We start from the raw sequence: 16,611 nt of genomic DNA, 5'->3' as shown, positions 1-16,611 counted from the left end.
CGTCGGAAAAACTTTTTTTTTTTTTTTAAATAAAAATGTGTAAAAAAATAAAATTAAAACAATTCCCAGTCCACAATCATCCACAACACGTTCTCTTAGATTTCCATGTTATGATACATGTTCACATTATTTATTGACTGTATCTAAAAAAGACAAAAATATATTTTTATTTAAATGAAGATATGAAATAATCCTAAATGAAATACAATGACTTGGTTTATATTATTGTATATACTAGGGCAGGGGTCACCAACGCGGTGCCCGCGGTCACCAGGTAGCCCGTAAGGACCAGATCAGTCGCCCGCTGGCCTGTTCTAAAAATAGCTCAAAGAGCAGCACTTACCAGTGAGCTGCCTCTATTTTTTAAATTGTATTTATTTACTAGCAAGCTGGTCTCGCTTTGCTTCGACATTTTTAATTCTAAAAGAGACAAAACTCAAACAGAATTTGAAAATCCAAGAAAATATTTTAAAGACTTGGTCTTCACTTGGAATAAGCGGTAGAAAATGGATGGATGGATGGGTCTTCACTTGTTTAAATAAATTCATTTATTTTTTACTTTGCTTCTTATTACTTTTAGAAATACAATTTTAGAGAAAAAATACAACCTTAAAAATGATTTTAGGATTTTTAAACAAATATACCTTTTTACCTTTTAAATGTCTTCCTCTTCGTTCCTGACAATTTAAATCAATGTTCAAGTACATTTTTTTTTATTATTATTGTAAAGAATAATAAATATTTTAGCTTCGGGTTTTTCGACGAAGAATATTTGTGAAATATTTCTTCAAACTTACTATGATTAAAATAAAAAAAAAATTATTCTGGCAAATCTAGAAAATCTGTAGAATCAAATTTAAATCTTATTTCAAAGTATTTTGAATTTCTTTTAACATTTTTGTTCTGGAAAATCTAGAAGAAATACTGATTTGCAGAAGTCTGCTGCTCGTCTGCTAACACAGACCCGCAGACGTGAGCACATCACCCCTATTTTAGCGTCCCTTCACTGGCTCCCTGTGCGTTACCGAATACATTTTAAACTCCTTTTATTTGTTTTTAAATGTCTAAACAACCTCGCGCCAACCTATCTCTCCGACCTCCTTCAGCCTTACTGCCCCACCCGATCCTTAAGATCAGCCGATCAGCTGCTGTTGACGGTCCCTGACACAAGGCTGAAGCTTAGAGGTGACAGAGCTTTCGCCGTTGCTGCTCCCAAGCTCTGGAACGACCTACCCCTGAGTGTTAGACAAGCCTCCTCTCTTCCTGTTTTTAAATCTCTCTTAAAAACATACTTTTATTCCATGGCTTTTAACACTGAGTGATATCCATCCTGCAATGGCGCCCCATTATACACCTGCTGTGATCCTGTTTTTATGTTTTTATTAATTCTATTTTAATTATTTATTTTCTATCGTGTTCTGTTTGTGTTGTGTTGTGTTTGCTCGGTACTCGTTTTATCTTTTAACCTGCTCATTGTACAGCACTTTGGCTACCCCTGTGGTAAATTTTAAATGTGCTCTATAAATAAAGTTGATTTGATTTGATTTGATTTGTCTTTGTTAGAAATATAGCTTGGTCCAATTTGTTAAATATTCTAACAAAGTGCAGATTGGATTTTAACCAATTTAAAAACATGTCATCAAAATTCTAAAATGTATCTTAATCAGGAAAAATGACTAATGATGTTCCGTAAATTCTTTTTTAAAATTTTTTCAAAAAGATTCAAATTAGCTAGTTTTTCTCTTCTTTTTGTCGGTTGAATTTTGAATTTTAAAGAGTTGAAATTGAAGATAAACTATGTTTCAAAATTTAATTTTAATTTTTTTCGTGTTTTCTCCTCTTTTAAACCGTTCAATTAAGTGTTTTTTTTCATCATTTATTCTCTACAAAAAACCTTCCGTAAAAGGAAAACAAATGTATGACGGAATGACAGACAGAAACACCCATTTTTTTATATATATACATTTATTTATTTAGCTATTCTTGTTTAAATCACACTTACGTGTAACTTACAAATGACATTATATTTATTTATTTAAATGTGTATCAAACTGGTAGCCCTTCGCATTAATCAGTACCCAAGAAGTAGTTTTTGGTTTCAAAAAGGTTGGTGACCCCTGTACTAGGGCATCAAATCAGTGTCAGTTGAGTCGGTCCATAGGTTGCCTGTAGGGATTTTTAATGTCCAGCAGATGTCAGTATTTAGTGACACAGTATCGACACAGTATCAATACAGTTTTGCAATGTGTCGAAACGCTTCATGACGCCTCATCAACCCATCACTATTCCAAATTTTTCAACCCACTTCAACCGTTCCACCGTCAAAACATTCCTCTTAACCAGGACAAAAAAACTAAGTGTTTTTTTCCCAACTGGAAAAATTCCCGGTTTTCCCAAAATTCCCTAATAATTTAATTGAATTATATTTATATAGCGCTTTTCTCTAGCGACTCAAAGCGCTTTTACATAGTGAATCCCAATATCTAAGTTACATTTTTAAACCGGTGTGGGTGGCACTGGGAGCAGGTGGGTAAAGTGTCTTGCCTAAAGACACGACGGAAGTGACTAGGATGGCAGAAGCGGGGCTCGAACCTGGAACCCTCAAGGCATGGCCACTATACTACCCGTGCCATACCATTTCTCAATTCAACATCCAATTTGAAAAATTCCAACACCAACCATTTCAACTCATTCAGACTATTCAAGTTTTTTTTTAACCATTTTCCCAAAAAAATTCCCACTTTACACGAAATTCCCAATTTTGGGGGGAAATTCCTATTGAAATCAATGGAACATTCTTCAAAGTTCCACAACTCCCACATTTTTCATCTGATTCAAACTGTTCCAACTTCAAACTGTTCAGCCTATTCAGGAATTGCAGGTTTTCCCTTGACAAATTCCAAAAATTTCCAGATTTCCGGGACATTATTCCCATTTAAAATGAATTGGCCATTTTTCAAACTTTCACCATTTCCACATTTTTCCAAACGATTCAAGCCATTCCACCAACCTGAAAATTCAAAATACCCTTTTTTCCAAGTTAAAAAAAATTCCAGGATTTCCCAGAATTCCTGGTTTTCCAAAGCCGTATTTCCACCCGTTTTTCTGGCAACTACTCTGCCAAATTTTTCAACCCACTTCAACCGTTCCACCGTCAAAACATTCCTCTTAACCAGGACAAAAAAACAAAGGTATTTTTTGAACTGGAAAAATTCCCGGTTTTCCCGAATAATTGAATTATATTTATATAGCGCTTTTCTCTAGCGACTCAAAGCGCTTTTACATTGTGAAACCCAATATCTAAATTACATTTTTAAACCGGTGTGGGTGGCACTGGGAGCAGGTGGGTAAAGTATCTTGCCCAAGGACACGACGGCAGTGACGAGGATGGCAGAAGCGGGGATCAAACCTGGAACCCTCAAGGCATGGCCACTATACCAACCGCGCTATACCATTTCTCAATTCAACATCCAATTTGAAAAATTCTAACACCAACCATTTCAACTCATTCAGACAATTCAAGTTTTTTTTAACATTTTCCCCAAAAAATTCCCACTTTACACGAAATTCCCAATTTTGGGGGAAATTCCTATTGAAATCAATGGAACATTCTTCAAAGTTCCACAACTCCCACATTTTTCATCTGATTCAAACTGTTACAACTTCAAACTGTTCAGCCTATTCAGGAATTGCAGGTTTTCCCTTGACAAATTCCAAAAATTCCCAGATTTCCGGGACATTATTCCCATTTAAAATGAATTGGCCATTTTTCAAACTTTCATCATTTCCACATTTTTCCAAAACGATTCAAGCCATTCCACCCACCTGAAAATTCAAAATACCCTTTTTTCCAAGTTAAAAAAAATTCCACGATTTCCCAAAATTCCTGGTTTTCCAAAGCCGTATTTCCACCCGTTACTCTGCCAAATTTTTCAACCCACTTCAACCGTTCCACCGTCAAAACATTCCTCTTAACCAGGACAAAAAAACAAAGTTATTTTTTGAACTGGAAAAATTCCCGGTTTTCCAGAATAATTGAATTATATTTATATAGCGCTTTTCTCTAGCGACTCAAAGCGCTTTTACATAGTGAAACCCAATATCTAAGTTACATTTAAACCGGTGTGGGTGGCACTGGGAGCAGGTGGGTAAAGTGTCTTGCCTAAGGACACGACGGCAGTGGCTAGGATGGCAGAAGCGGGGCTCGAACCTGGAACCCTCAAGGCATAGCCACTATACCAACCTCGCTATACGATTTCTCAATTCAACATCCAATTTGAAAAATTCCAACACCAACCATTTCAACTCATTCCGACAATTCAAGTTTTTTTTAACATTTTCCCCAAAAAATTCCCACTTTACACGAAATTCCCAATTTTGGGGGAAATTCCTATTGAAATCAATGGAACATTCTTCAAAGTTCCACAACTCCCACATTTTTCATCTGATTCAAACTGTTCCAACTTCAAACTGTTCAGCCTATTCAGGAATTGCAGGTTTTCCCTTGACAAATTCCAAAAATTCCCAGATTTCCGGGACATTATTCCCATTTAAAATGAATTGGCCATTTTTCAAACTTTCACCATTTCCACATTTTTCCAAACGATTCAAGCCATTCCACCAACCTGAAAATTCAAAACACCCTTTTTTCCAAGTTAAAAAAAATTCCACGATTTCCCAGAATTCCTGGTTTTCCAAAGCCCTATTTCCACCCTTTTTTCTGGCAACTACTCTGCCAAATTTTTCAACCCCCTTCAACCATTCCACCGTCAAAACATTCCTCTTAACCAGGACAAAAAACGAAGTTATTTTTTGAACTGGAAAAATTCCCGGTTTTCCCGAATAATTGAATTATATTTATATAGCGCTTTTCTCTAGCGACTCAAAGCGCTTTTACATAGTGAAACCCAATATCTAAGTTACATTTTTAAACCGGTGTGGGTGGCACTGGGAGCAGGTGGGTAAAGTGTCTTGCCCAAGGACACGACGGGAGTGACTAGGATGGCAGAAGCGGGGCTCGAACCTGGAACCCTCGAGGCATGGCCACTATACCAACCGCGCTATACCATTTCTCAATTCAACATCCAATTTGAAAAATTCCAACACCAACCATTTCAACTCATTCAGACTATTCAAGTTTTTTTTTACCATTTTCCCAAAAAAATTCCCACTTTACACGAAATTCCCAATTTTGGGGGAAATTCCTATTGAAATCAATAGAACATTCTTCAAAGTTCCACAACTCCCACATTTTTCATCTGATTCAAACTGTTCCAACTTCAAACTGTTCAGCCTATTCAGGAATTGCAGGTTTTCCCTTGACAAATTCCAAAAATTCCCAGATTTCCGGGACATTATTCCCATTTAAAATGAATTGGCCATTTTTCAAACTTTCACCATTTCCACATTTTTCCCAAACGATTCAAGCCATTCCACCCACCTGAAAATTCAAAATACCCTTTTTTCCAAGTTAAAAAAAATTCCACGATTTCCCAGAATTCCTGGTTTTCCAAAGCCGTATTTCCACCCGTTTTTCTGGCAACTACTCTGCCAAATTTTTCAACCCACTTCAACCGTTCTACCGTCAAAACATTCCTCTTAACCAGGACAAAAAAACAAAGTTATTTTTTGAACTGGAAAAATTCCCGGTTTTCCCTAATAATTGAATTATATTTATATAGCGCTTTTCTCTAGCGACTCAAAGCGCTTTTACATAGTGAATCCCAATATCTAAGTTACATTTTTAAACCAGTGTGGGTGTCACTGGGAGCAGGTGGGTAAAGTGTCTTGCCCAAGGACACGACGGCAGTGACTAGGATGGCAGAAGTGGGATTCAAACCTGGAACCCTCAAGCTGCTGGCATGGCCACTCAACCAACTGAGCTATATCATTTCTCTATTCAACATTTATTGACCGATTTGAAAAATTCCAACACCAACCATTTCAACTCATTCAAGTTTGTTTTTTTTACCATTTTCCCAAAAAAATTCCCACTTTACACAAAATTCCCAATTTTGGGGGAAATTCCTATTGAAATCAATGGAACATTCTTCAAAGTTCCACAACTCCCACATTTTTCATCTGATTCAAACTGTTCCAACTTCAAACTGTTCAGCCTATTCAGGAATTGCAGGTTTTCCCTTGACAAATTCCAAAAATTCCCAGATTTCCGGGACATTATTCCCATTTAAAATGAATTGGCCATTTTTCAAACTTTCACCATTTCCACATTTTTCCAATCGATTCAAGCTATTCCACCAACCTGAAAATTCAAAATACCCTTTTTTCCAAGTTCAAAAAAATTCCAGGATTTCCCAGAATTCCTGGTTTTCCAAAGCTGTATTTCCACCCTTTTTTCTGGCAACTACTCTGCCAAATTTTTCAACCGTTCCACCTGTCAAAACATTCCTCTTAACCAGGACAAAAAAACAAAGTTATTTTTTGAACTGGAAAAATTCCCGGTTTTCCCGAATAATTGAATTATATTTATATAGCGCATTTCTCTAGCGACTCAAAGCGCTTTTACATAGTGAAACCCAATATCTAAGTTACATTTTTAAACCGGTTTGGGTGGCACTTGGAGCAGGTGGGTAAAGTGTCTTGCCCAAGGACACGACGGCAGTGACTAGGATGGCAGAAGCGGGGCTCGAACCTGGAACCCTCGAGGCATGGCCACTATACCAACCACGCTATATCATTTCTCAATTCAACATCCAATTTGAAAAATTCCAACACCAACCATTTCAACTCATTCAGACTATTACATTTTTTTTTACCATTTTCCCAAAAAAATTCCCACTTTACACGAAATTCCCAATTTTGGGGGAAATTCCTCATGAAATCAATGGAACATTCTTCAAAGTTCCACAACTCCCACATTTTTCATCTGATTCAAACTGTTCCAACTTCAAACTGTTCAGCCTATTCAGGAATTGCAGGTTTTCCCTTGACAAATTCCAAAAATTCCCAGATTTCTGGGACATTATTCCCATTTAAAATGAATTGGCCATTTTTCAAACTTTCATCATTTCCACATTTCCCCCAAACGATTTAAGCCATTCCACCAACCTGAAAATTCAAAATACCCTTTTTTCCAAGTTAAAAAAAATTCCACGATTTCCCAGAATTCCTGGATTTCCAAAGCCCTATTTCCACCCTTTTTTCTGGCAACTACTCTGCCAAATTTTTCAACCCCCTTCAACCTGTCAAAACATTCCTCTTAACCAGGACAAAAAAACAAAGTTATTTTTTGAACTGGAAAAATTCCCGGTTTTCCCGAATAATTGAATTATATTTATATAGCGCTTTTCTCTAGCGACTCAAAGCGCTTTTACATAGTGAATCCCAATATCTAAGTTCCATTTAAAGCAGTGTGGGTGGCAATGGGAGCAGGTGGGTAAAGTGCCTTGCCCAAGGACACGACGGCAGTGACTAGGATGGCAGAAGCGGGGCTCGAACCTGGAACCCTCAAGGTATGGCCACTATACTACCCGTGCTATACCATTTCTCAATTCAACATCCAATTTGAAAAATTCCAACACCAACCATTTCAACTCATTCAGACTATTCAAGTTTTTTTTTTACCATTTTCCCCCAAAAATTCCCACTTTACACGAAATTCCCAATTTTGGGGGAAATTCCTATTGAAATCAATGGAACATTCTTCAAAGTTCCACAACTCCCACATTTTTCATCTGATTCAAACTGTTCCAACTTCAAACTGTTCAGCCTATTCAGGAATTGCAGGTTTTCCCTTGACAAATTCCAAAAATTCCCAGATTTCCGGGACATTATTCCCATTTAAAATTAATTGGCCATTTTTCAAACTTTCACCATTTCCACATTTTTCCAATCGATTCAAACCATTCCACCCACCTGAAAATTCAAAATACCCTTTTTTCCAAGTTAAAAAAAATTCTACGATTTCCCAGAATTCCTGGTTTTCCAAAGCCGTAATTTCACCCTTTTTTCTGGCAACTACTCTGCCAAATTTTTCAACCCACTTCAACCGTTCCACCGTCAAAACATTCCTCTTAACCAGGACGAAAAAACGAAGTTATTTTTTGAACTGGAAAAATTCCCGGTTTTCCCGAATAATTGAATTATATTTATATAGCGCTTTTCTCTAGCGACTCAAAGCGCTTTTACATAGTGAATCCCAATATCTAAGTTACATTTTTAAACCGGTGTGGGTGGCACTGGGAGCAGGTGGGTAAAGTGTCTTGCCCAAGGACACGACGGCAGTGACTAGGATGGCAGAAGTGGGGATCAAACCTGGAACCCTCAAGCTGCTGGCATGGCCACTCTACCAACTGAGCTATATCATTTCTCTATTCAACATTTATCGACCGATTTGAAAAATTCCAACACCAACCATTTCAACTCATTCAGACTATTCAACTTTTTTTTTTACCATTTTCCCCCAAAAATTCCCACTTTACACAAAATTCCCAATTTTGGGGGAAATTCCTATTGAAATCAATGGAACATTCTTCAAAGTTCCACAACTCCCACATTTTTCATCTGATTCAAACTGTTCCAACTTCAAACTGTTCAGCCTATTCAGGATGTGCAGGTTTTCCCTTGACAAATTCCAAAAATTCCCAGATTTCCGGGACATTATTCCCATTTAAAATGAATTGGCCATTTTTCAAACTTTCACCATTTCCACATTTTTCCCAAACGATTCAAGCCATTCCACCCACCTGAAAATTCAAAATACCCTTTTTTCCCAAGTTCAAAAAATTCCAGGATTTCCCAAAATTCCTGGTTTCCCAAAGCTGTATTTCCACCCGTTTTTCTGGCGACGACTCCTTCCAAATTTTTAAACCCACTTCAACCGTTCCACCGTCAAAACAGTCCTCTTAACCAGGACAAAAAAACTAAGTTTTTTTTTCAACTGGAAAAATTCCCGGTTTTCCCAAAATTCCCTAATAATTTAATTGAATTATATTTATATAGCGCTTTTCTCTAGCGACTCAAAGCGCTTTTACATAGTGAAACCCAATATCTAAGTTACATTTTTAAACCGGTGTGGGTGGCACTGGGAGCAGGTGGGTAAAGTGTCTTGCCCAAGGACACGGCGGCAGTGACTAGGATGGTAGAAGCGGGGCTCGAACCTGGAACCCTCAAGGCATGGCCACTATACCAACCGCGCTATACCATTTCTCAATTCAACATCCAATTTGAAAAATTCCAACACCAACCATTTCAACTCATTCAGACTATTCAAGTTTTTTTTTACCATTTTCCCAAAAAAATTCCCACTTTACACGAAATTCCCAATTTTGGGGGAAATTCCCATTGAAATCAATGGAACATTCTTCAAAGTTCCACAACTCCCACATTTTTCATCTGATTCAAACTGTTCCAACTTCAAACTGTTCAGCCTATTCAGGAATTGCAGGTTTTCCCTTGACAAATTCCAAAATTTCCCAGATTTCCGGGACATTATTCCCATTTAAAATGAATTGGCCATTTTTCAAACTCTCACCATTTTCACATTTTTCCAATCGATTCAAACCATTCCACCAACCTGAAAATTCCAAATACCCTTTTTTCCAAGTTAAAAAAAATTCCAGGATTTCCCAGAATTCCTGGTTTTCCAAAGCCGTATTTCCACCCGTTTTTCTGGCAACTACTCTGCCAAATTTTTCAACCCACTTCAACCGTTCCACCGTCAAAACATTCCTCTTAACCAGGACGAAAAAACGAAGTTATTTTTTGAACTGGAAAAATTCCCAGTTTTCCCGAATAATTGAATTATTTTTATATAGCGCTTTTCTCTAGCGACTCAAAGCGCTTTTACATAGTGAAACCCAATATCTAAGTTACATTTTTAAACCGGTGTGGGTGGCACTGGGAGCAGGTGGGTAAAGTGTCTTGCCTAAGGACACGATGGCAGTGACTAGGATGGCAGAAGTGGGGATCAAACCTGGAACCCTCAAGCTGCTGGCATGGCCACTCTACCAACTGAGCTATATCATTTCTCTATTCAACATTTATCGACCGATTTGAAAAATTCCAACACCAACCATTTCAACTCATTCAGACTATTCAAGTTTTTTTTTACAATTTTCAAAAAAATTCCCCTTTTACACAAAATTCCCAATATGGGGGGAAATTCCCATTGAAATCAATGGAACATTCTTCAAAGTTCCACAACTCCCACATTTTTCATCTGATTCAAACTGTTCCAACTTCAAACTGTTCAGCCTATTCAGGAATTGCAGGTTTTCCCTTGACAAATTCCAAAAATTCCCAGATTTCCGGGACATTATTCCCATTTAAAATGAATTGGCCATTTTTCAAACTTTCACCATTTCCACATTTTCCCCAAACGATTCAAGCCATTCCACCCACCTGAAAATTCAAAATACCCTTTTTTCCAAGTTTAAAAAAATTCCAGGATTTCCCAGAATTCCTGGTTTTCCAAAGCCGTATTTCCACCCTTTTTCTGGCAACTACTCTGCCAAATTTTTCAACCCCCTTCAACCGTTCCACCGTCAAAACTTTCCTCTTAACCAGGACAAAAACACAAAGTTATTTTTTTAACTGGAAAAATTCCCGGTTTTCCCGAATAATTGAATTATATTTATATAGCGCTTTTCTCTAGCGACTTAAAGCGCTTTTACATAGTGAATCCCAATATCTAAGTTACATTTAAACCTGTGTGGGTGGCACTGGGAGCAGGTGGGTAAAGTGTCTTGCCCAAGGACACAACGGCAGTGACTAGGATGGCAGAAGTGGGGATCAAACCTGGAACCCTCAAGCTGCTGGCATGGCCACTCTACCAACTGAGTTATATAATTTCTCTATCCAACATTTATCGACCGATTTGAAAAATTCCAACACCAACCATTTCAACTCATTCAAGTTTTTTTTTTACCATTTTCCCCCAAAAATTCCCACTTTACACGAAATTCCCAATTTTGGGGGAAATTCCCATTGAAATCAATGGAACATTCTTCAAAGTTCCACAACTCCCACATTTTTCATCTGATTCAAACTGTTCCAACTTCAAACTGTTCAGCCTATTCAGGAATTGCAGGTTTTCCCTTGACAAATTCCAAAAATTCCCAGATTTCCGGGACATTATTCCCATTTAAAATGAATTGGCCATTTTTCAAACTTTCACCATTTCCACATTTTTCCCCAAACGATTCAAGCCATTCCACCCACCTGAAAATTCAAAATACCCTTTTTTCCAAGTTAAAAAAAATTCCACGATTTCCCAGAATTCCTGGTTTTCCAAAGCCCTATTTCCACCCTTTTTCTGGCAACTACTCTGCCAAATTTTTCAACCCACTTCAACCTGTCAAAACATTCCTCTTAACCAGGACAAAAAAACAAAGTTATTTTTTGAACTGGAAAAATTCCCGGTTTTCCCGAATAATTGAATTATATTTATATAGCGCTTTTCTCTAGTGACTCAAAGCGCTTTTACATAGTGAAACCCAATATCTAAGTTACATTTTTAAACCGGTGTGGGTGGCACTGGGAGCAGGTGGGTAAAGTGTCTTGCCCAAGGACACGACGGCAGCGACTAGGATGGCAGAAGCGGGGCTCGAACCTGGAACCCTCAAGGCATGGCCACTATACCAACCGCGCTATACCATTTCTCAGTTCAACATTTATCGACCGATTTGAAAAATTCCAACACCAACCATTTCAACTCATTCAGACTATTCAAGTTTTTTTTTTGTTTTTTTTTACCATTTTCAAAATAAAATTCCCACTTTGGGAACACATTCTTCAAAGTTCCACAACTCCCACATTCTTCATCTCATTCAAACTGTTCCAACTTCAAAATATTCAGTCTGTTCAGGAATTGTGTGCTCTACTTAAACAATTCTAAAAAAAAAAAAAAAAAAAATCTGGATTTCAGTTCCTTCAGAAATAGCCTCATCTAGTTTTCTAAAAAAAAAAAAATATTTTCTTTAAAATACATGTAACAAAGTGTGATGTTCTGGAGATGGCAAGCACGGAATAAATGGATTTAATATCATCCGTGTCACGGAACGAATTAAAGCCATATTTAAAAGTAACACAACATAAAAACACAGTTATTCACGCGGCCATTGTTGCTACCGCACCGGGCGTCATCATGCATTTTGGCCAACTAACTTCGTCGCGGTACGACGCCGCTAGACGTACAACAACGTTGTCTTCAAAGTAGGCACAAATGTAGCATAATGTGAAGGTAAAGCGACATAAAGTGATGTCAACTTACACAACCCGGAGACCGTTTCTGCTGAAGTGCCGTCAAAAAAAGCCTCCTTGTGGGAGGACGTTTCCTCGACCAATCAGGTGACTCTAAACACGTCACGTGAGCGACGGGTCATGTGATTTAGGGTGCTTTCAGCGCATGTGCAGATCCATCTTTCTTCTTTGAGGCTGTATTCGCGGTTATTGCAGTGTTGACGTCATCGCGCCGCCTCCAATCACGACATTGTGGACAACTCGGTTTAGGAGTCGTCGTCCCCAAACATGGCGCCTGGTAGTCACGTGAGGGCTTTTGACCAATCAGAGAGAGATGGCCGGACAATCTCTTCAATGATTGGCCAAAAAGCTCCGCACGTGACCACCGGGCGCCATGTTTGCAACCAACTCCGAAACCAGGTTGTCCAAACTCTCCTTATAGATGAAGAGGAATTTTACCTTTGCAAGCTCATTATACTATTGACTAAGTTTTATATTCATAAATGGAAGTTTCTCAACACCTGCCCTGTTTTTTGTGCCTTTGAAAAACAATTAGAACTCTACGTTAAAACACTCTCTACCTCTAACAACCAAAAAGCTGTAAAAATGATGATGCTGTGTTCCAAATTTAAATGATTTACTGAACTTGTTTGAGCCTATGGCTATGCACTTTGTGTAATATATATATATATATACAGGTAAAAGCCAGTAAATTAGAATATTTTGAAAAACTTGATTTATTTCAGTAATTGCATTCAAAAGGTGTAACTTGTACATTATATTTATTCATTGCACACAGACTGATGCATTCAAATGTTTATTTCATTTAATTTTGATGATTTGAAGTGGCAACAAATGAAAGTCCAAAATTCCGTGTGTCACAAAATTAGAATATTACTTAAGGCTAATACAAAAAAGGGATTTTTTTAGAAATGTTGGCCAACTGAAAAGTATGAAAATGAAAAAATATGAGCATGTACAATACTCAATACTTGGTTGGAGCTCCTTTTGCCTCAATTACTGCGTTAATGCGGCGTGGCATGGAGTCGATGAGTTTCTGGCACTGCTCAGGTGTTATGAGAGCCCAGGTTGCTCTGATAGTGGCCTTCAACTCTTCTGCGTTTTTGGGTCTGGCATTCTGCATCTTCCTTTTCACAATACCCCACAGATTTTCTATGGGGCTAAGGTAAGGGGAGTTGGCGGGCCAATTTAGAACAGAAATACCATGGTCCGTAAACCAGGCACGGGTAGATTTTGCGCTGTGTGCAGGCGCCAAGTCCTGTTGGAACTTGAAATCTCCATCTCCATAGAGCAGGTCAGCAGCAGGAAGCATGAAGTGCTCTAAAACTTGCTGGTAGACGGCTGCGTTGACCCTGGATCTCAGGAAACAGAGTGGACCGACACCAGCAGATGACATGGCACCCCAAACCATCACCCAACCATGCAAATTTTGCATTTCCTTTGGAAATCGAGGTCCCAGAGTCTGGAGGAAGACAGGAGAGGCACAGGATCCAAGTTGCCTGAAGTCTAGTGTAAAGTTTCCACCATCAGTGATGGTTTGGGGTGCCATGTCATCTGCTGGTGTCGGTCCACTCTGTTTCCTGAGATCCAGGGTCAAATATATATATATATATATATATATATATATATATATATATATATAATTCTATTTTAGTTACTTTTGAGTTAACAACCACCTGCCGCTATTTAGTACTGTTTTTGTACTTGTTTTATTATTTCTCAATTGTTTGTAGATGTTGCAATTTACAAATAAAGGTTTATAAAATAAAAAAATAAATAATTAAAAAATAAAGAAAAAAAACTTACCGTATTTTCCGCACCATAAGGCGCCCTGGGTTATAAGCCGCGCCTTCAATGAACGGCATATTTCAAAACTTTGTCCACCTATAAGCCGCCCCGTGTTATAAGCCGCATCTAACTGCGCTAAAGGAATGTCAAAAAACAGTCAAATAGGTCAGTCAAACTTTAATAATATATTAAAAACCAGCGTGATGTGGGCGCGCATGGAGTCGTATATCAACATGGACGGAGCTGCGTGAAAAAAGCCACCCGGCCTCTTCGCGTAAACTTAAACTTACCTTAACCACTCGCTCATCTTTTCTTCATCCATCCCTTCGAGTTAGCTTTTATGATGACGCCGGCTGGAAAGGTCTCTTTTGGCAAGGTCTTCCTTTTGAATATCACCATGGGTGGAAGTTTCTGGCCATTAGCATGGCAAGCTAGAACCACAGTGAAGGATGACTTCTCATTCCCCGTGGTGCGAATATTCACCGTACGTGCTCCCGTTGTATCCACAGTGCGGTTCACAGGAATATCAGTTGCTGTGAAATAGTAATCCGTGTGCGGATGGAGAGATTGCGTCTTTTCATGAACCGGATCCCTGTCGTTTAGTAGGAGCCATTTTGTGGTCTTTACAGAAGTAAACACACAAAGGAAATGTACGGTAATATCCGCGCGCTTTTTCTTCTTCTACGCGGGCGGGTGGTTGCTTACAGTAGAAGAAGAAGCGCTTCCTGTTCTATCGGGGCGGGTGCTTACCTTGGCGGTTGCTTGCGTAGAAGAAGAAGCGCTTCCTGTTCTACGGGGAAAAAAGATGGCGGCTGTTTACCGTAGTTGCGAGACCGAAACTTTATGAAAATGAATCTTAATATTTATCCATATATAAAGCGCACCGGGTTATAAGGCGCACTGTCAGCTTTTGAGAAAATTTGTGGTTTTTAGGTGCGCCTTATAGTGCGGAAAATACGGTACCCTATAGACGCAACTATATGAGGTCAGTTATAGTTAAGAAAATATTTTCCATGCACAATTCATAGACAATATATCCTAAAAGGAGTTTACCAAAGTTGTACTAAGGAAAATTCTTCCCAAAAATTAAAATGAAACAAATGCAATTTAAAATAATTAATGGAAATTAGCCCTTTTTGAACTATGATGAATTTTGTATTTTATCATCTTGTTTATTTCTAATATTCCATTTATATTTGCTTTTTTTCTTTTCTTGGCATGTTCTGTTAAAGTAACAATTTGCTCAGCCTGACGTGTAAATTATTGAATATGTTTAAAATGCCTTGACTTTTATGTACATTGTGGATGTATGTTTGTTGTTCAATCAAAAAATAAACAAAAAGAAAACTATTTAAAAAAACAAATATTTTGTACATTAACAGGAATGTGTAACACACAAACAAAGGACAAACAATTAACAGATAACAAAAACCACATGTGCGAGGGATGACATTACAATAAAACAAAAGTAAATACAAAAGAACAAAAATAATAAAACAAAATAAACTCCCTCTACATCGAATTGCCGCCGCTACATATAGCAATCAAGAATATTTCAGTTGTTTTTATCCTTCTTTGTGGGGACATTGTTGATTGTCATGTCATGTTCGGATGTACTTTGTGGACGCCGTCTTTGCTCCACAGTAAGTCTTTGCTGTCGTCCAGCATTTTGTTTTTGTCTCCTTTGTAGCCAGTTCAGTTTGAGTTTCGTTCTGCATAGCCTTCCCTAAGCTTCAATGCCTTTTCTTAGGGGGCACTCACCTGTTGTTTATTTTTGGTTTAAGCATTAGACGCCTTTTTACCTGCACACTGCCTCCCGCTGTTTCCCACATCTACAAAGCAATTAGCTAGCGGCTGCCACCTACTGATATGGAAGAGTATTACACGGTTACTCTGCCGAGCTCTTGACAACACCGACACTCAACAGCAACACATCATTTGCATACTATAATTACTGGTTTGCAAAGAATATTTTTAACCCAAATAGGTGAAAATAGATAATCTCCCACGGCACAGTGGTTGAAAAACACTGCTTTAATGAACCATTTACGATATAACCTTCTTAAAAACCTCTTGTATATATGTACTATGCAGTTTTAAGTGTGTATTAGTTTTATATCGGTCCTGTCAGTACCTCTTTTTTTACAGCAGGTGGCTCCCTTGTCCACGGTACAAAAAAGCCAGGTCCATCCATTTTCTACCGCTTGTCCCTTTTGGGGTGGCGGGGGGTGCTGGAGCCTAAAGGTCATGGTAGTAAATGTGTGAGCGGTAAAATAGCTGAAGAAATGGCAATAAAATCAGTAATACACAAAGCTATAGTTGGGATCAGCAAACTAGCAGATATGTCGTCCACATGCACAGATGCTCTGAAACTATTTCAGGCTATCACGACTTAAGGGAATTACACAAATACAAATAAATCTTACAGCCGTGTGCCTTTAATTCGGCCACAACTCTACATTTATAAAAAGGTATGTTGCAATTAAATTAATAAAAGCATACTTTCCCGACAACCACGATGGGAACACTTTCACACATGTACATTTCACCAGCTAATTTTCTAATCGGGTATCTTAAAACTAATTAATAAGTCAATAAATG

The 16,611-nt window shown here is 38.1% G+C and overlaps 1 protein-coding gene across 4 annotated transcripts in view; it reads right to left on the bottom strand.

The window, feature by feature from the left end:
• The window catches only part of LOC133623646 (glucosamine-6-phosphate deaminase 2), a 31,080-nt gene extending 18,706 nt beyond the window's left edge, over positions 1 to 12,374 (bottom strand). For 2 of the 4 annotated variants that reach the window (XM_061986895.2, XM_072916295.1), the window contains exon 1: positions 12,233 to 12,374. The gene's annotated coding sequence lies outside the window, so the exon portion shown is untranslated. Of the gene's footprint in view, positions 1 to 12,126; positions 12,146 to 12,232 lie in introns of those variants that run through there. The other 2 variants (XM_061986896.2, XM_072916296.1) reach the window with 2 other exon arrangements.
• Positions 12,375 to 16,611: the final 4,237 nt, after the last annotated feature.

This window comes from Nerophis lumbriciformis, linkage group LG26, assembly GCF_033978685.3.
Source record: "Nerophis lumbriciformis linkage group LG26, RoL_Nlum_v2.1, whole genome shotgun sequence".
Lineage (NCBI taxonomy): Eukaryota > Metazoa > Chordata > Actinopteri > Syngnathiformes > Syngnathidae > Nerophis > Nerophis lumbriciformis.
Note: the sequence above shows the minus strand (reverse complement) of the source record. Positions and strands in the feature narration are given on the sequence as shown.